The sequence below is a fragment of the Hypanus sabinus genome, chromosome 13, assembly GCF_030144855.1.
Source record: "Hypanus sabinus isolate sHypSab1 chromosome 13, sHypSab1.hap1, whole genome shotgun sequence".
Classification (NCBI taxonomy): Eukaryota; Metazoa; Chordata; class Chondrichthyes; order Myliobatiformes; family Dasyatidae; genus Hypanus; species Hypanus sabinus.
The window spans coordinates 57390868-57414125 of record NC_082718.1 but is presented as its reverse complement, the minus strand read 5'-3'; positions in this window follow the sequence as shown (position 1 = coordinate 57414125).

Genomic DNA, 23258 nt, shown 5'->3' with positions numbered 1-23258 from the left:
ACTGATCATCACGGATGCTGGAAGTCACTGATCATCACGGATGCTGGAAGTAACTGATCACGGATGCTGGAAGACACTGATCATCACGGATGCTGGAAGTCACTGATCAAGGATGCTGGAAGTCACTAATCATCATGGATGCTGTAAGTCACTGACCATCATGGATGCTTTAAGTCACTGATCACGGATGCTGGAAGTCACTGATCATCACGGATGCTGGAAGTCACGGATCACGGATGCTGGAAGGCACTGATCTTCACGGATTCTGGAAGTCACTGATCATCACGGATGCTGGAAGTCACTGATAAACATGGATTTTGGAAGTCACTGACCGTCATGGATGCTCGAAGTCACTGACCATCACGGATGCTGGAAGACAGTGATCACGGATGCTGGAAGTCACTGATCGTCAAGGATGCTGGAAATCACTGATCACGGATGCTGGGAGTCACTGATCATCACGTATGCTGGAAGTCACTGATCCTCATGGGTGCTGGAAGTCACTGATCATCACTGATGCTTGAAGTCACTGAACATCACGGATGCTGGAAGTCACTGATCATCACGGATGCTGGAAGTCACTGATCACGGATGCTGGAAGTCACTGATCACGGATGCTGGAAGTCACTGATCACGGATGCCGGAAGTCACTGATCATCACGGATGCTGGAAGTCACTGATCACGGATTCTGGAAGTCACTGATCATGATGCTGGAAGTCACTGATCATTACGGTTGCCGGAAGTCACTGATCACAGATGCTGGAAGTCACTGACCATCACGGATGCTGGAAGTCACTGATCATGAATGCTGGAAGTCACTGTTCATCATGGATGCTGGAAGTCACTGATCATGGATGCTGGAAGTCACTGTTCATCATGGATGCTGGAAGTCACTGATCATCATGGATGCTAGACGTCACTGATCACGGATGCTGGAAGTCACTGATCACGGATGCGAGAAGTCACTGATCATCATGGATGCAGGAATTCACTGATAGCGGATGCTGGATGTCACTGATCATCACAGATGCCGGAAGTATCTGATCATTATGGATGCTGGAAGTCACTGATAATCATGGATTTTGGAAGTCACTGACCATCATGGATGCTGGAAGTCACTGATCACGGATGCTGGGAGTCACTGATCATCACGTATGCTGGAAGTCACTGATCCTCATGGGTGCTGGAAGTCACTGATCATCACTGATGCTGGAAGTCACTGATCATCACGGATGCTGGAAGTCACTGATCATCACGGATGCTGGAAGTCACTGATCACGGATGCTGGAAGTCACTGATCACGGATGCTGGAAGTCACTGATCACGGATACCGGAAGTCACTGATCATCATGGATGCTGGAAGTCACTGATCACAGATGCTGGAAGTCACAGATCATCAAGGATGCTGGAAGTCACTGTTCATCATGGATGCTGGAAGTCACTGATCATGGATGCTGGAAGTCACTGTTCATCATGGATGCTGGAAGTCACTGATCATCATGGATGCTAGACGTCACTGATCACGGATGCTGGAAGTCACTGATCACGGATGCGAGAAGTCACTGATCATCATGGATGCAGGAATTCACTGATAGCGGATGCTGGATGTCACTGATCATCACAGATGCCGGAAGTAACTGATCATTATGGATGCTGGAAGTCACTGATAATCATGGATTTTGGAAGTCACTGACCATCATGGATGCTGGAAGTCACTGATCACGGATGCTGGGAGTCACTGATCATCACGTATGCTGGAAGTCACTGATCCTCATGGGTGCTGGAAGTCACTGATCATCACTGATTCTGGAAGTCACTGATCATCACGGATGCTGGAAGTCACTGATCATCACGGATGCTGGAAGTCACTGACCATCACGGATGCTGGAAGACTGTGATCACGGATGCTGGAAGTCACTGACCATCATGGATGCACGAAGTCACTGACCATCACGGATGCTGGAAGACACTGATCATTATGCTGGAAGTCACTGAACATCATGGATGCTGGAAGTCACTGATCACAGATGCTAGAAGTCACTGATCATCACGGATGCTGGAAGTCACTGATCACGGATGCTGGAAGTCACTGATCACGGATGCTGGAAGTCACTGATCACGGATGCTGGAAGTCACTGATCACGGATGCCGGAAGTCACTGATCATCATGGATGCTGGAAGTCACTGATCATCACTGATGCTGGAAGTCACTGACCACGGATGCCGGAAGTCACTGATCATCACGGATGCTGGAAGTCACTGATCACGGATTCTGGAAGTCACTGATCATGATGCTGGAAGTCACTGATCATCATGGATGCTGGAAGTCACTGATCATGATGCTGGAAGTCACTGAACATCATGGATGCTGGTAGTCACTGATCACGGATGCTGGGAGTCACTGATCATCACGTATGCTGGAAGTCACTGATCCTCATGGGTGCTGGAAGTCACTGATCATCACTGATGCTGGAAGTCACTGATCATCACGGATGCTGGAAGTCACTGATCATCACGGATGCTGGAAGTCACTGATCACGGATGCTGGAAGTCACTGATCACGGATGCTGGAAGTCACTGATCACGAATGCCGGAAGTCACTGATCATCATGGATGCTGGAAGTCACTGACCATCACGGATGCTGGAAGTCACTGATCATGAATGCTGGAAGTCACTGTTCATCATGGATGCTGGAAGTCACTGATCATGGATGCTGGAAGTCACTGTTCATCATGGATGCTGGAAGTCACTGATCATCATGGATGCTAGACGTCACTGATCACGGATGCTGGGAGTCACTTATCATCACGTATGCTGGAAGTCACTGATCCTCATGGATGCTGGAAGTCACTGATCATCACTGACGCTGGAAATCACTGATCATCACGGATGCTGGAAGTCATTGATCATCACGGATGCTTTAAGTCACTGATCACGGATGCTGGAAGTCACTGATCATCACGGATGCTGGAAGTCACGGATCACGGATGCTGGAAGACACTGATCTTCACGGATTCTGGAAGTCACTGATCATTACGGATGCTGGAAGTCACTGATAAACATGGATTTTGGAAGTCACTGACCATCATGGATGCTCGAAGTCACTGACCATCACGGATGCTGGAAGACAGTGATCACGGATGCTGGAAGTCACTGATCGTCAAGGATGCTGGAAATCACTGATCACGGATGCTGGGAGTCACTGATCATCACGTATGCTGGAAGTCACTGATCCTCATGGGTGCTGGAAGTCACTGATCATCACTGATGCTGGAAGTCACTGATCATCACGGATGCTGGAAGTCACTGATCATCACGGATGATGGAAGTCACTGATCACGGATGCTGGAAGTCGCTGATCACGGATGCTGGAAGTCACTGATCACGGATGCCGGAAGTCACTGATCATCACGGATGCTGGAAGTCACTGATCACGGATTCTGGAAGTCACTGATCATGATGCTGGAAGTCACTGATCATCATGGATGCTGGAAGTCACTGATCACAGATGCTGGAAGTCACTGATCATCAAGGATGCTGGAAGTCACTGACCATCACGGATGCTGGAAGTCACTGATCATGAATGCTGGAAGTCACTGTTCATCATGGATGCTGGAAGTCACTGATCATGGATGCTGGAAGTCACTGTTCATCATGGATGCTGGAAGTCACTGATCATCACGGATGCTGGAAGTCACTGATCACGGAAGCGAGAAGTCACTGATCATCATGGATGCAGGAATTCACTGATAGCGGATGCTGGATGTCACTGATCATCACAGATGCCGGAAGTAACTGATCATTCTGGATGCTGGAAGTCACTGATAATCATGCATTTTGGAAGTCACTGACCATCATGGATGCTGGAAGTCACTGATCACGGATGCTGGGAGTCACTGATCATCACGTATGCTGGAAGTCACTGATCCTCATGGGTGCTGGAAGTCACTGATCATCACTGATGCTGGAAGTCACTGATCATCACGGATGCTGGAAGTCACTGATCACGGATGCTGGAAGTCACTGATCACGGATGCTGGAAGTCACTGATCACGGATGCCGGAAGTCACTGATCATCATGGATGCTGGAAGTCACTGATCATCACTGATGCTGGAAGTCACTGATCACGGATGCCGGAAGTCACTGATCATCACGGATGCTGGAAGTCACTGATCACGGATTCTGGAAGTCACTGATCATGATGCTGGAAGTCACTGATCATCATGGATGCTGGAAGTCACTGATCACAGATGCTGGAAGTCACTGATCATCAAGGATGCTGGAAGTCACTGACCATCACGGATGCTGGAAGTCACTGATCATGAATGCTGGAAGTCACTGTTCATCATGGATGCTGGAAGTCACTGATCATGGATGCTGGAAGTCACTGTTCATCATGGATGCTGGAAGTCACTGATCATCATGGATGCTAGACGTCACTGATCACGGATGCTGGAAGTCACTGATCACGGATGCGGGAAGTCGCTGATCATCATGGATGCAGGAATTCACTGATAGCGGATGCTGGATGTCACTGATCATCACAGATGCCGGAAGTAACTGATCATTATGGATGCTAGAAGTCACTGATAATCATGGATTTTGGAAGTCACTGACCATCATGGATGCTCGAAGTCACTGACCATCACGGATGCTGGAAGACACTGATCACGGATGCTGGGAGTCACTGATCATCACTGATGCTGGAAGTCACTGATCACGGATGCTGGAAGTCACTGATCATCAGTGATGCTGGAAGTCACTGATCATGGATGCTGGGAGTCACTAATCATCACGGATGCTGGAAGACACTTATCATGATGCTGGAATTCACTGATCATGATGCTGGAAGTCACTGACCATCATGGATGCTCGAAGTCACTGATCATCACGGAGGCTGGAAGACACTGATCATGATGCTGGAAGACACTGCTCATCACGGATGCTGGAAGTCACTGATCATCACGGATACAGGAAGTCACTGATCACGGATGCTGGAAGTCACTGATCTTCACGGATTCTGGAAGTCACTGATCATCACGGATGCTGGAAGTCACCGATCATCACTGATGCTGGAAGTCACTGATCACGGATGCTGGAAGTCACTGATCACGGATGCCGGAAGTCACTGATCATCACTGATGCTGGAAGTCACTGATCACGGATGCTGGGAGTCACTGATCATCACTGATGCTGGAAGTCACTGATCACGGATGCTGGAAGTCACTGATCATCAGTGATGCTGGAAGTCACTGATCATGGATGCTGGGAGTCACTAATCATCACGGATGCTGGAAGACACTTATCATGATGCTGGAATTCACTGACCATCATGGATGCTCGATGTCACTGACCATCACGGATGCTGGAAGTCACTGATCACGGATGCTGGGTGTCAGTGATCATCACGGATTCTAAAGTCACTGACCATCATGGATGCTGGAAGTCACTGTTCATCATGGATGCTGGAAGTCATTCATCATGGATGCTGGAAATGACTGATCACAGATGATTGAGGTCACCGAGCATCACGGATGCTGGAAGGCACTGATCATCACAGATGCTGGAAGTCACTGATCACTGATGCTGAAAGTCACTGATCATCACGGATGCTGGAAGTCACTGATCATCACGGATGCTGGAAGTCACTGATCACGGATGCTGGAAGTCACTGATCATGATGCTGGAAGTCACTGATCATCACGGATGCTGGAAGTCACTAATCACGGATGCTGGGAGTCACTGATCATCACGGATGCTAAAGTCACTGACCATCATGGATGCTGCAAGTCACTGATCATCACGGATGCTGGAAGTCACTGATCACGGATGCTGGAAGTCACTGATCATAACGGAAGCTGGAAGTCACTGATCACGGATGCTGGAAGACACTGATCTTCACGGATTCTGGAAGTCACTGATCATCACGGATGCTGGAAGTCACTGATAATCATGGATTTTGGAAGTCACTGACCATCATGGATGCTCGAAGTCACTGACCATCACGGATGCTGGAATACACTGATCATGATGCTGGAAGTCACTGATCATCATGGATGCTGGAAGTCACTGATCACAGATGCTGGAAGTCACTGATCATCACGGATGCTGGAAATCACTGATCACGGATGCTGGGAGTCACTGATCATCGCGGATTCTAAAGTCACTGACCATCATGGATGCCGGAAGTCACTGATCATCATGGATGCTGGAAGTCACTGATCATCATGGATGCTGGAAGTCACTGATCATCAATGATGCTGGAAGTCACTGATCATCATGGATGCTCGAAGTCACTGACCATCATGGATGCTGGAAGTCACTGACCATCACGGATGCTGGAAGTCACTGATCATCATGGATGCTGGAAGTCACTGATCACAGATGCTGGAAGTCACTGATCATCACGGATGCTGGAAGTCACTGATGATCACGGATGCTGGAAGTCACTGATCACGGATGCTGGAAGTCACTGATCATCATGGATGCTGGAAGTCACTGACCATCATGGATGCTCGAAGTCACTGACTATCACGGATGCAGGATGACACTGATCACGGATGCTGGAAGACACTGATCTGCACGGATTCTGGAAGTCACTGATCATCACTGATGCTGGAAGTCACTGATAATCATGGATTTTGCAAGTCACTGACCATCATGGAAGCTCGAAGTCACTGACCATCACGGATGCTGGAAGTCACTGATCATCATGGATGCTGGAAGTCACTGATCACAGATGCTGGCAGTCACTGATCATCACGGATGCTGGAAATCACTGATCACGGATGCTGGGAGTCACTGATCATCACGTATGCTGGAAGTCACTGATCCTCATGGATGCTGGAAGTCACTGATCATCACTGACGCTGGAAGTCACTGATCATCACGGATGCTGGAAGTCACTGATCATCACGGATGCTGGAAGTGACTGATCACGGATGCTGGAAGACACTGATCATCACGGATGCTGGAAGTCACTGATCATCACGGATGCAGGAAGTCACTGATCACAGATGCTGGAAGTCACTGATCATCACGGATGCTGGAAGTCACTGATCACGGATGCTGGAAGACAATGATCTTCACGGATTCTGGAAGTCACTGATCATCACGGATGCTGGAAGTCACTGATAAACATGGATTTTGGAAGTCACTGACCATCATGGATGCTCGAAGTCACTGACCATCACGGATGCTGGAAGACAGTGATCACGGATGCTGGAAGACACTGATCGTCAAGGATGCTGGAATTCACTAATCACGGATGCTGGGAGTCACTGATCATCACGTATGCTGGAAGTCACTGATCCTCAAGGGTGCTGGAAGTCACTGATCATCACTGATGCTGGAAGTCACTGATCATCACGGATGCTACAAGTCACTGATCATCACGGATGCTGGAAGTCACTGATCACGGATGCTGGAAGTCACTGATCACGGATGCTGGAAGTCACTGATCACGGATGCCGGAAGTCACTGATCATCACTGATGCTGGAAGTCACTGATCATCACTGATGCTGGAAGTCACTGAACACGGATGCCGGAAGTCACTGATCATCACGGATGCTGGAAGTCACTGATCATCACTGATGCTGGAAGTCACTGATCACGGATGCCGGAAGTCACTGATCATCACGGATGCTGGAAGTCACTGATCATCACTGATGCTGGAAGTCACTGATCACGGATGCCGGAAGTCACTGATCATCACGGATGCTGGAAGTCACTGATCACGGATTCTGGAAGTCACTGATCATGATGCTGGAAGTCACTGATCATCATGGATGCTGGAAGTCACTGATCACAGATGCTGGAAGTCACTGATCATCAAGGATGCTGGAAGTCACTGACCATCACGGATGCTGGAAGTCACTGATCACGGATGCTGGAAGTCACTGATCACGGATGCCGGAAGTCACTGATCGTCAAGGATGCTGGAAGTCACTGATAACGGATTCTGGAAGTCACTGATCATGATGCTGGAAGTCACTGATCATCATGGATGCTGGAAGTCACTGATCACAGATGCTGGAAGTCACTGATCATCAAGGATGCTGGAAGTCACTGACCATCACGGATGCTGGAAGTCACTGATCATGAATGCTGGAAGTCACTGTTCATCATGGATGCTGGAAGTCACTGATCATGGATGCTGGAAGTCACTGTTCATCATGGATGCTGGAAGTCACTGATCATCATGGATGCTAGACGTCACTGATCACGGATGCTGGAAGTCACTGATCACGGATGCGGGAAGTCACTGATCATCATGGATGCAGGAATTCACTGATAGCGGATGCTGGATGTCACTGATCATCACAGATGCCGGAAGTAACTGATCATTATGGATGCTGGAAATCACTGATAATCATGGATTTTGGAAGTCACTGACCATCATGGATGCTCGAAGTCACTGACCATCACGGATGCTGGAAGACAATGATCATGATGCTGGAAGTCACTGAACATCATGGATGCTGGAAGTCACTGATCACGGATGCTGGGAGTCACTGATCATCACGTATGCTGGAAGTCACTGATCCTCATGGGTGCAGGAAGTCAATGATCATCACTGATGCTGGAAGTCACTGATCATCACGGATGCTGGAAGTCACTGATCACGGATGCTGGAAGTCACTGATCACGGATGCCGGAAGTCACTGATCACGGATGCCGGAAGTCACTGATCATCATGGATGCTGGAAGTCACTGATCATCACCGATGCTGGAAGTCACTGATCACGGATTCCGGAAGTCACTGATCATGATGCTGGAAGTCACTGATCATCATGGATGCTGGAAGTCACTGATCACAGATGCTGGAAGTCACTGATCATCAAGGATGCTGGAAGTCACTGACCATCACGGATGCTGGAAGTCACTGATCACGGATGCTGGAAGTCACTGATCACGGATGCCGGAAGTCACTGATCGTCAAGGATGCTGGAATTCACTAATCACGGATGCTGGGAGTCACTGATCATCACGTATGCTGGAAGTCACTGATCCTCAAGGGTGCTGGAAGTCACTGATCATCACTGATGCTGGAAGTCACTGATCATCACGGATGCTGGAAGTCACTGATCATCACGGATGCCGGAAGTCACTGATCATCACGGATGCTGGAAGTCACTGATCATCACTGATGCTGGAAGTCACTGATCACGGATGCCGGAAGTCACTGATCATCACGGATGCTGGAAGTCACTGATCATCACTGATGCTGGAAGTCACTGATCACGGATGCCGGAAGTCACTGATCATCACGGATGCTGGAAGTCACTGATCACGGATTCTGGAAGTCACTGATCATGATGCTGGAAGTCACTGATCATCATGGATGCTGGAAGTCACTGATCACAGATGCTGGAAGTCACTGATCATCAAGGATGCTGGAAGTCACTGACCATCACGGATGCTGGAAGTCACTGATCATGAATGCTGGAAGTCACTGTTCATCATGGATGCTGGAAGTCACTGATCATGGATGCTGGAAGTCACTGTTCATCATGGATGCTGGAAGTCACTGATCATCATGGATGCTAGACGTCACTGATCACGGATGCTGGAAGTCACTGATCACGGATGCGGGAAGTCCCTGATCATCATGGATGCAGGAATTCACTGATAGCGGATGCTGGATGTCACTGATCATCACAGATGCCGGAAGTAACTGATCATTATGGATGCTGGAAATCACTGATAATCATGGATTTTGGAAGTCACTGACCATCATGGATGCTCGAAGTCACTGACCATCACGGATGCTGGAAGACAATGATCATGATGCTGGAAGTCACTGAACATCATGGATGCTGGAAGTCACTGAACACGGATGCTGGGAGTCACTGATCATCACGTATGCTGGAAGTCACTGATCCTCATGGGTGCAGGAAGTCAATGATCATCACTGATGCTGGAAGTCACTGATCATCACGGATGCTGGAAGTCACTGATCATCACGGATGCTGGAAGTCACTGATCACGGATGCTGGAAGTCACTGATCACGGATGCCGGAAGTCACTGATCACGGATGCCGGAAGTCACTGATCATCACGGATGCTGGAAGTCACTGATCATCACTGATGCTGGAAGTCACTGATCACGGATGCCGGAAGTCACTGATCATCACGGATGCTGGAAGTCACTGATCACGGATTCTGGAAGTCACTGATCATGATGCTGGAAGTCACTGATCATCATGGATGCTGGAAGTCACTGATCACAGATGCTGGAAGTCACTGATCATCAAGGATGCTGGAAGTCACTGATCATCAAGGATGCTGGAAGTCACTGACCATCACGGATGCTGGAAGTCACTGATCATGAATGCTGGAAGTCACTGTTCATCATGGATGCTGGAAGTCACTGATCATGGATGCTGGAAGTCACTGTTCATCATGGATGCTGGAAGTCACTGATCATCATGGATGCTAGACGTCACTGATCACGGATGCTGGAAGTCACTGATCACGGATGCGGGAAGTCACTGATCATCATGGATGCAGGAATTCACTGATAGCGGATGCTGGATGTCACTGATCATCACAGATGCCGGAAGTAACTGATCATTATGGATGCTGGAAATCACTGATAATCATGGATTTTGGAAGTCACTGACCATCATGGATGCTCGAAGTCACTGACCATCACGGATGCTGGAAGACAATGATCATGATGCTGGAAGTCACTGAACATCATGGATGCTGGAAGTCACTGATCACGGATGCTGGGAGTCACTGATCATCACGTATGCTGGAAGTCACTGATCCTCATGGGTGCAGGAAGTCAATGATCATCACTGATGCTGGAAGTCACTGATCATCACGGATGCTGGAAGTCACTGATCACGGATGCTGGAAGTCACTGATCACGGATGCCGGAAGTCACTGATCACGGATGCCGGAAGTCACTGATCATCATGGATGCTGGAAGTCACTGATCATCACCGATGCTGGAAGTCACTGATCACGGATTCCGGAAGTCACTGATCATGATGCTGGAAGTCACTGATCATCATGGATGCTGGAAGTCACTGATCACAGATGCTGGAAGTCACTGATCATCAAGGATGCTGGAAGTCACTGACCATCACGGATGCTGGAAGTCACTGATCACGGATGCTGGAAGTCACTGATCACGGATGCCGGAAGTCACTGATCGTCAAGGATGCTGGAATTCACTAATCACGGATGCTGGGAGTCACTGATCATCACGTATGCTGGAAGTCACTGATCCTCAAGGGTGCTGGAAGTCACTGATCATCACTGATGCTGGAAGTCACTGATCATCACGGATGCTGGAAGTCACTGATCATCACGGATGCCGGAAGTCACTGATCATCACGGATGCTGGAAGTCACTGATCATCACTGATGCTGGAAGTCACTGATCACGGATGCCGGAAGTCACTGATCATCACGGATGCTGGAAGTCACTGATCATCACTGATGCTGGAAGTCACTGATCACGGATGCCGGAAGTCACTGATCATCACGGATGCTGGAAGTCACTGATCACGGATTCTGGAAGTCACTGATCATGATGCTGGAAGTCACTGATCATCATGGATGCTGGAAGTCACTGATCACAGATGCTGGAAGTCACTGATCATCAAGGATGCTGGAAGTCACTGACCATCACGGATGCTGGAAGTCACTGATCATGAATGCTGGAAGTCACTGTTCATCATGGATGCTGGAAGTCACTGATCATGGATGCTGGAAGTCACTGTTCATCATGGATGCTGGAAGTCACTGATCATCATGGATGCTAGACGTCACTGATCACGGATGCTGGAAGTCACTGATCACGGATGCGGGAAGTCACTGATCATCATGGATGCAGGAATTCACTGATAGCGGATGCTGGATGTCACTGATCATCACAGATGCCGGAAGTAACTGATCATTATGGATGCTGGAAATCACTGATAATCATGGATTTTGGAAGTCACTGACCATCATGGATGCTCGAAGTCACTGACCATCACGGATGCTGGAAGACAATGATCATGATGCTGGAAGTCACTGAACATCATGGATGCTGGAAGTCACTGAACACGGATGCTGGGAGTCACTGATCATCACGTATGCTGGAAGTCACTGATCCTCATGGGTGCAGGAAGTCAATGATCATCACTGATGCTGGAAGTCACTGATCATCACGGATGCTGGAAGTCACTGATCATCACGGATGCTGGAAGTCACTGATCACGGATGCTGGAAGTCACTGATCACGGATGCCGGAAGTCACTGATCACGGATGCCGGAAGTCACTGATCATCATGGATGCTGGAAGTCACTGATCATCACCGATGCTGGAAGTCACTGATCACGGATTCCGGAAGTCACTGATCATGATGCTGGAAGTCACTGATCATCATGGATGCTGGAAGTCACTGATCACAGATGCTGGAAGTCACTGATCATCAAGGATGCTGGAAGTCACTGACCATCACGGATGCTGGAAGTCACTGATCACGGATGCTGGAAGTCACTGATCACGGATGCCGGAAGTCACTGATCATCATGGATGCTGGAAGTCACTGATCATCACTGGTGCTGGAAGACACTGATCACGGATGCCGGAAGTCACTGATCATCACGGATGCTGGAAGTCACTGATCACGGATTCTGGAAGTCACTGATCATGATGCTGGAAGTCACTGATCATCATGGATGCTGGAGGTCACTGATCATCATGGATGCTGGAAGTCACTGATCACAGATGCTGGAAGTCACTGATCATCAAGGATGCTGGAAGTCACTGACCATCACGGATGCTGGAAGTCACTGATCAAGAATGCTGGAAGTCACTGTTCATCATGGATGCTGGAAGTCACTGATCATCATGGATGCTAGACGTCACTGATCACGGATGCTGGAAGTCACTGATCACGGATGCGGGAAGTCACTGATCATCATGGATGCAGGAATTCACTGATAGCGGATGCTGGATGTCACTGATCATCACAGATGCCGGAAGTAACTGATCATTATGGATGCTGGAAGTCACTGATAATCATGGATTTTGGAAGTCACTGACCATCATGGATGCTCGAAGTCACTGACCATCACGGATGCTGGAAGACACTGATCATGATGCTGGAAGTCACTGAACATCATGGATGCTGGAAGTCACTGATCACGGATGCTGGGAGTCACTGATCATCACGTATGCTGAAGTCACTGATCCTCATGGGTGCTGGAAGTCACTGATCATCACTGATGCTGGAAGTCACTGATCATCACGGATGCTGGAAGTCACTGATCACCACGGATGCTGGAAGTCACTGATCATCACTGGTGCTGGAAGACACTGATCACGGATGCCGGAAGTCACTGATCATCACGGATGCTGGAAGTCACTGATCACGGATTCTGGAAGTCACTGATCATGATGCTGGAAGTCACTGATCATCATGGATGCTGGAGGTCACTGATCATCATGGATGCTGGAAGTCACTGATCACAGATGCTGGAAGTCACTGATCATCAAGGATGCTGGAAGTCACTGACCATCACGGATGCTGGAAGTCACTGATCAAGAATGCTGGAAGTCACTGTTCATCATGGATGCTGGAAGTCACTGATCATCATGGATGCTAGACGTCACTGATCACGGATGCTGGAAGTCACTGATCACGGATGCGGGAAGTCACTGATCATCATGGATGCAGGAATTCACTGATAGCGGATGCTGGATGTCACTGATCATCACAGATGCCGGAAGTAACTGATCATTATGGATGCTGGAAGTCACTGATAATCATGGATTTTGGAAGTCACTGACCATCATGGATGCTCGAAGTCACTGACCATCACGGATGCTGGAAGACACTGATCATGATGCTGGAAGTCACTGAACATCATGGATGCTGGAAGTCACTGATCACGGATGCTGGGAGTCACTGATCATCACGTATGCTGAAGTCACTGATCCTCATGGGTGCTGGAAGTCACTGATCATCACTGATGCTGGAAGTCACTGATCATCAAGGATGCTGGAAGTCACTGACCATCACGGATGCTGGAAGTCACTGATCATGAATGCTGGAAGTCACTGTTCATCATGGATGCTGGAAGTCACTGATCATGGATGCTGGAAGTCACTGTTCATCATGGATGCTGGAAGTCACTGATCATCATGGATGCAGGAATTCACTGATAGCGGATGCTGGATGTCACTGATCATCACAGATGCCGGAAGTAACTGATCATTATGGATGCTGGAAATCACTGATAATCATGGATTTTGGAAGTCACTGACCATCATGGATGCTCGAAGTCACTGACCATCACGGATGCTGGAAGACAATGATCATGATGCTGGAAGTCACTGAACATCATGGATGCTGGAAGTCACTGAACACGGATGCTGGGAGTCACTGATCATCACGTATGCTGGAAGTCACTGATCCTCATGGGTGCAGGAAGTCAATGATCATCACTGATGCTGGAAGTCACTGATCATCACGGATGCTGGAAGTCACTGATCATCACGGATGCTGGAAGTCACTGATCACGGATGCTGGAAGTCACTGATCACGGATGCCGGAAGTCACTGATCACGGATGCCGGAAGTCACTGATCATCATGGATGCTGGAAGTCACTGATCATCACCGATGCTGGAAGTCACTGATCACGGATTCCGGAAGTCACTGATCATGATGCTGGAAGTCACTGATCATCATGGATGCTGGAAGTCACTGATCACAGATGCTGGAAGTCACTGATCATCAAGGATGCTGGAAGTCACTGACCATCACGGATGCTGGAAGTCACTGATCACGGATGCTGGAAGTCACTGATCACGGATGCCGGAAGTCACTGATCATCATGGATGCTGGAAGTCACTGATCATCACTGGTGCTGGAAGACACTGATCACGGATGCCGGAAGTCACTGATCATCACGGATGCTGGAAGTCACTGATCACGGATTCTGGAAGTCACTGATCATGATGCTGGAAGTCACTGATCATCATGGATGCTGGAGGTCACTGATCATCATGGATGCTGGAAGTCACTGATCACAGATGCTGGAAGTCACTGATCATCAAGGATGCTGGAAGTCACTGACCATCACGGATGCTGGAAGTCACTGATCAAGAATGCTGGAAGTCACTGTTCATCATGGATGCTGGAAGTCACTGATCATCATGGATGCTAGACGTCACTGATCACGGATGCTGGAAGTCACTGATCACGGATGCGGGAAGTCACTGATCATCATGGATGCAGGAATTCACTGATAGCGGATGCTGGATGTCACTGATCATCACAGATGCCGGAAGTAACTGATCATTATGGATGCTGGAAGTCACTGATAATCATGGATTTTGGAAGTCACTGACCATCATGGATGCTCGAAGTCACTGACCATCACGGATGCTGGAAGACACTGATCATGATGCTGGAAGTCACTGAACATCATGGATGCTGGAAGTCACTGATCACGGATGCTGGGAGTCACTGATCATCACGTATGCTGAAGTCACTGATCCTCATGGGTGCTGGAAGTCACTGATCATCACTGATGCTGGAAGTCACTGATCATCACGGATGCTGGAAGTCACTGATCACCACGGATGCTGGAAGTCACTGATCACGGATGCTGGAAGTCACTGATCACGGATACTGGAAGTCACTGATCACGGATGCCGGAAGTCACTGATCATCATGGATGCTGGAAGTCACTGATCATCACTGATGCTGGAAGTCACTGATCACGGATGCCGGAAGTCACTGATCATCACGGATGCTGGAAGTCACTGATCACGGATTCTGGAAGTCACTGATCATGATGCTGGAAGTCACTGATCATCATGGATGCTGGAAGTCACTGATCACAGATGCTGGAAGTCACTGATCATCAAGGATGCTGGAAGTCACTGACCATCACGGATGCTGGATGTCACTGATCATGAATGCTGGAAGTCACTGTTCATCATGGATGCTGGAAGTCACTGATCATGGATGCTGGAAGTCTCTGTTCATCATGGATGCTGGAAGTCACTGATCATCATGTATGCTAGACGTCACTGATCACGGATGCTGGAAGTCACTGATCACGGATGCGGGAAGTCACTGATCATCATGGATGCAGGAATTCACTGATAGCGGATGCTGGATGTCACTGATCATCACAGATGCCGGAAGTAACTGATCATTATGGATGCTGGAAGTCACTGATAATCATGGATTTTGGAAGTCACTGACCATCATGGATGCTCGAAGTCACTGACCATCACGGATGCTGGAAGACACTGATCATGATGCTGGAAGTCACTGAACATCATGGATGCTGGAAGTCACTGATCACGGATGCTGGGAGTCACTAATCATCACGGATGCTGGAAGACACTGATCATGATGCTGGAAGTCACTGACCATCATGGATGCTCGATGTCACTGACCATCACGGATGCTGGAAGTCACTGATCACGGATGCTGGGAGTCACTGTTCATTACGGATTCTAAAGTCACTAACCATCATGGATGCTGGAAGTCACTGTTCATCATGGATGCTGGAAGTCATTGATCATGATGCTGGAAGTCACTGACCTTCATGGATGCTCGATGTCACTGACCATCACGGATGCTGGAAATCACTGTTCACGGATGCTGGGAGTCACTGTTCATCACGGATTCTAAAGTCACTGACCATCATGGATGCTGGAAGTCACTGTTCATCATGGATACTAGAAGTCATCGATCACGGATGCTGGAATTCACTGCTCATCATGGATACAGGAAGTACTGATCACGGATGATTGAGGTCACCGAGCATCACGGATGATTGAGGTCACCGAGCATCACGGATGCTGGAAGGCACTGATCATCCCTGATGCGGGAAGTCACTGATCACGGATGCTGGAAGTCACTGATCATGATGCGGGAAGTCACTGATCCTCATGGATGCTGGAAGTCACTGATCTTCACGGATTCTGGAAGTCACTGATCATCACGGATGCGGGAAGTCACTGATAAACATGGATTTTGGAAGTCACTGACCATCATGGATGCTCGAAGTCACTGACCATCACGGATGCTGGAAGACAGTGATCACGGATGCTGGAAGTCACTGATCGTCAAGGATGCTGGAAATCACTAATCACGGATGCTGGGAGTCTCTGATCATCACGTACGCTGGAAGTCTCTGATCCTCATGGGTGCTGGATGTCACTGATCTTCACTGATGCTGGAAGTCACTGATCATCACGGATGCTGGAAGTCACTGATCATCACGGATGCTGGAAGTCACTGATCACGGATGCTGGAAGTCACTGATCACGGATGCTGGAAGTCACTGATCACGGATGCCGGAAGTCACTGATCATCATGGATGCTGGAAGTCACTGATCATCACTGATGCTGGAAGTCACTGATCACGGATGCCGGAAGTCACTGATCATCACGGATGCTGGAAGTCACTGATCACGGATTCTGGAAGTCACTGATCATGATGCTGGAAGTCACTGATCATCATGGATGCTGGAAGTCACTGATCACAGATGCTGGAAGTCACTGATCATCAAGGATGGTGGAAGTCACTGACCATCACGGATGCTGGAAGTCACTGATCATGAATGCTGGAAGTCACTGTTCATCATGGATGCTGGAAGTCACTGATCATCACGGATGCTGGAAGTCACTGATCACGGATGCTGGGAGTCACTGTTCATTACGGATTCTAAAGTCACTGACCATCATGGATGCTGGAAGTGACTGTTCATCATGGATGCTGGAAGTCATTGATCATGATGCTGGAAGTCACTGACCATCATGGATGCTCGATGTCACTGACCATCACGGATGCTGGAATTCACTGTTCACGGATGCTGGGAGTCACTGTTCATCACGGATTCTAAAGTCTCTGACCATCATGGATGCTGGAAGTCACTGTTCATCATGGATGCTAGAAGTCATCGATCACGGATGCTGGAATTCACTGCTCATCATGGATACAGGAAGTCACTGATCACGTATGCTGGAAGTGACCAATCATCATGGATGCTGGAAGTCACTGATCACGGATGATTGAGGTCACCGAGCATCACGGATGATTGAGGTCACCGAGCATCACGGATGCTGGAAGTCACTGATCATGATGCGGGAAGTCACTGATCCTCATGGATGCTGGAAGTCACTGATCTTCACAGATTCTGGAAGTCACTGATCATCACGGATGCGGGAAGTCACTGATAAACATGGATTTTGGAAGTCACTGACCATCATGGATGCTCGAAGTCACTGACCATCACGGATGCTGGAAGACAGTGATCACGGATGCTGGAAGTCACTGATCGTCAAGGATGCTGGAAATCACTAATCACGGATGCTGGGAGTCACTGATCATCACGTACGCTGGAAGTCACTGATCCTCATGGGTGCTGGATGTCACTGATCTTCACTGATGCTGGAAGTCACTGATCATCACGGATGCTGGAAGTCACTGATCATCACGGATGCTGGAAGTCACTGATCACGGATGCTGGAAGTCACTGATCACGGATGCTGGAAGTCACTGATCACGGATGCCGGAAGTCACTGATCATCATGGATGCTGGAAGTCACTGATCATCACTGATGCTGGAAGTCACTGATCACGGATTCCGGAAGTCACTGATCATCACGGATGCTGGAAGTCACTGATAACGGATTCTGGAAGTCACTGATCATAATGCTGGAAGTCACTGATCATCATGGATGCTGGAAGTCACTGATCACAGATGCTGGAAGTCACTGATCATCAAGGATGCTGGAAGTCACTGACCATCACGGATGCTGGAAGTCACTGATCATGAATGCTGGAAGTCACTGTTCATCATGGATGCTGGAAGTCACTGATCATCACGGATGCTGGAAGTCACTGATCACGGATGCTGGGAGTCACTGTTCATTACGGATTCTAAAGTCACTGACCATCATGGATGCTGGAAGTCACTGTTCATCATGGATGCTGGAAGTCATTGATCATGATGCTGGAAGTCACTGACCATCATGGATGCTCGATGTCACTGACCATCACGGATGCTGGAATTCACTGTTCACGGATGCTGGGAGTCACTGTTCATCACGGATTCTAAAGTCTCTGACCATCATGGATGCTGGAAGTCACTGTTCATCATGGATGCTAGAAGTCATCGATCACGGATGCTGGAATTCACTGCTCATCATGGATACAGGAAGTCACTGATCACGTATGCTGGAAGTGACCAATCATCATGGATGCTGGAAGTCACTGATCCTCATGGGTGCAGGAAGTCAATGATCATCACTGATGCTGGAAGTCACTGATCATCACGGATGCTGGAAGTCACTGATCACGGATGCTGGAAGTCACTGATCACGGATGCCGGAAGTCACTGATCACGGATGCCGGAAGTCACTGATCATCATGGATGCTGGAAGTCACTGATCATCACCGATGCTGGAAGTCACTGATCACGGATTCCGGAAGTCACTGATCATGATGCTGGAAGTCACTGATCATCATGGATGCTGGAAGTCACTGATCACAGATGCTGGAAGTCACTGATCATCAAGGATGCTGGAAGTCACTGACCATCACGGATGCTGGAAGTCACTGATCACGGATGCTGGAAGTCACTGATCACGGATGCCGGAAGTCACTGATCGTCAAGGATGCTGGAATTCACTAATCACGGATGCTGGGAGTCACTGATCATCACGTATGCTGGAAGTCACTGATCCTCAAGGGTGCTGGAAGTCACTGATCATCACTGATGCTGGAAGTCACTGATCATCACGGATGCTGGAAGTCACTGATCATCACGGATGCCGGAAGTCACTGATCATCACGGATGCTGGAAGTCACTGATCATCACTGATGCTGGAAGTCACTGATCACGGATGCCGGAAGTCACTGATCATCACGGATGCTGGAAGTCACTGATCATCACTGATGCTGGAAGTCACTGATCACGGATGCCGGAAGTCACTGATCATCACGGATGCTGGAAGTCACTGATCACGGATTCTGGAAGTCACTGATCATGATGCTGGAAGTCACTGATCATCATGGATGCTGGAAGTCACTGATCACAGATGCTGGAAGTCACTGATCATCAAGGATGCTGGAAGTCACTGACCATCACGGATGCTGGAAGTCACTGATCATGAATGCTGGAAGTCACTGTTCATCATGGATGCTGGAAGTCACTGATCATGGATGCTGGAAGTCACTGTTCATCATGGATGCTGGAAGTCACTGATCATCATGGATGCTAGACGTCACTGATCACGGATGCTGGAAGTCACTGATCACGGATGCGGGAAGTCACTGATCATCATGGATGCAGGAATTCACTGATAGCGGATGCTGGATGTCACTGATCATCACAGATGCCGGAAGTAACTGATCATTATGGATGCTGGAAATCACTGATAATCATGGATTTTGGAAGTCACTGACCATCATGGATGCTCGAAGTCACTGACCATCACGGATGCTGGAAGACAATGATCATGATGCTGGAAGTCACTGAACATCATGGATGCTGGAAGTCACTGAACACGGATGCTGGGAGTCACTGATCATCACGTATGCTGGAAGTCACTGATCCTCATGGGTGCAGGAAGTCAATGATCATCACTGATGCTGGAAGTCACTGATCATCACGGATGCTGGAAGTCACTGATCATCACGGATGCTGGAAGTCACTGATCACGGATGCTGGAAGTCACTGATCACGGATGCCGGAAGTCACTGATCACGGATGCCGGAAGTCACTGATCATCATGGATGCTGGAAGTCACTGATCATCACCGATGCTGGAAGTCACTGATCACGGATTCCGGAAGTCACTGATCATGATGCTGGAAGTCACTGATCATCATGGATGCTGGAAGTCACTGATCACAGATGCTGGAAGTCACTGATCATCAAGGATGCTGGAAGTCACTGACCATCACGGATGCTGGAAGTCACTGATCACGGATGCTGGAAGTCACTGATCACGGATGCCGGAAGTCACTGATCATCATGGATGCTGGAAGTCACTGATCATCACTGGTGCTGGAAGACACTGATCACGGATGTCGGAAGTCACTGATCATCACGGATGCTGGAAGTCACTGATCACGGATTCTGGAAGTCACTGATCATGATGCTGGAAGTCACTGATCATCATGGATGCTGGAGGTCACTGATCATCATGGATGCTGGAAGTCACTGATCACAGATGCTGGAAGTCACTGATCATCAAGGATGCTGGAAGTCACTGACCATCACGGATGCTGGAAGTCACTGATCAAGAATGCTGGAAGTCACTGTTCATCATGGATGCTGGAAGTCACTGATCATCATGGATGCTAGACGTCACTGATCACGGATGCTGGAAGTCACTGATCACGGATGCGGGAAGTCACTGATCATCATGGATGCAGGAATTCACTGATAGCGGATGCTGGATGTCACTGATCATCACAGATGCCGGAAGTAACTGATCATTATGGATGCTGGAAGTCACTGATAATCATGGATTTTGGAAGTCACTGACCATCATGGATGCTCGAAGTCACTGACCATCACGGATGCTGGAAGACACTGATCATGATGCTGGAAGTCACTGAACATCATGGATGCTGGAAGTCACTGATCACGGATGCTGGGAGTCACTGATCATCACGTATGCTGAAGTCACTGATCCTCATGGGTGCTGGAAGTCACTGATCATCACTGATGCTGGAAGTCACTGATCATCACGGATGCTGGAAGTCACTGATCACCACGGATGCTGGAAGTCACTGATCACGGATGCTGGAAGTCACTGATCACGGATACTGGAAGTCACTGATCACGGATGCCGGAAGTCACTGATCATCATGGATGCTGGAAGTCACTGATCATCACTGATGCTGGAAGTCACTGATCACGGATGCCGGAAGTCACTGATCATCACGGATGCTGGAAGTCACTGATCACGGATTCTGGAAGTCACTGATCATGATGCTGGAAGTCACTGATCATCATGGATGCTGGAAGTCACTGATCACAGATGCTGGAAGTCACTGATCATCAAGGATGCTGGAAGTCACTGACCATCACGGATGCTGGATGTCACTGATCATGAATGCTGGAAGTCACTGTTCATCATGGATGCTGGAAGTCACTGATCATGGATGCTGGAAGTCTCTGTTCATCATGGATGCTGGAAGTCACTGATCATCATGTATGCTAGACGTCACTGATCACGGATGCTGGAAGTCACTGATCACGGATGCGGGAAGTCACTGATCATCATGGATGCAGGAATTCACTGATAGCGGATGCTGGATGTCACTGATCATCACAGATGCCGGAAGTAACTGATCATTATGGATGCTGGAAGTCACTGATAATCATGGATTTTGGAAGTCACTGACCATCATGGATGCTCGAAGTCACTGACCATCACGGATGCTGGAAGACACTGATCATGATGCTGGAAGTCACTGAACATCATGGATGCTGGAAGTCACTGATCACGGATGCTGGGAGTCACTAATCATCACGGATGCTGGAAGACACTGATCATGATGCTGGAAGTCACTGACCATCATGGATGCTCGATGTCACTGACCATCACGGATGCTGGAAGTCACTGATCACGGATGCTGGGAGTCACTGTTCATTACGGATTCTAAAGTCACTAACCATCATGGATGCTGGAAGTCACTGTTCATCATGGATGCTGGAAGTCATTGATCATGATGCTGGAAGTCACTGACCTTCATGGATGCTCGATGTCACTGACCATCACGGATGCTGGAAATCACTGTTCACGGATGCTGGGAGTCACTGTTCATCACGGATTCTAAAGTCACTGACCATCATGGATGCTGGAAGTCACTGTTCATCATGGATACTAGAAGTCATCGATCACGGATGCTGGAATTCACTGCTCATCATGGATACAGGAAGTACTGATCACGGATGATTGAGGTCACCGAGCATCACGGATGATTGAGGTCACCGAGCATCACGGATGCTGGAAGGCACTGATCATCCCTGATGCGGGAAGTCACTGATCACGGATGCTGGAAGTCACTGATCATGATGCGGGAAGTCACTGATCCTCATGGATGCTGGAAGTCACTGATCTTCACGGATTCTGGAAGTCACTGATCATCACGGATGCGGGAAGTCACTGATAAACATGGATTTTGGAAGTCACTGACCATCATGGATGCTCGAAGTCACTGACCATCACGGATGCTGGAAGACAGTGATCACGGATGCT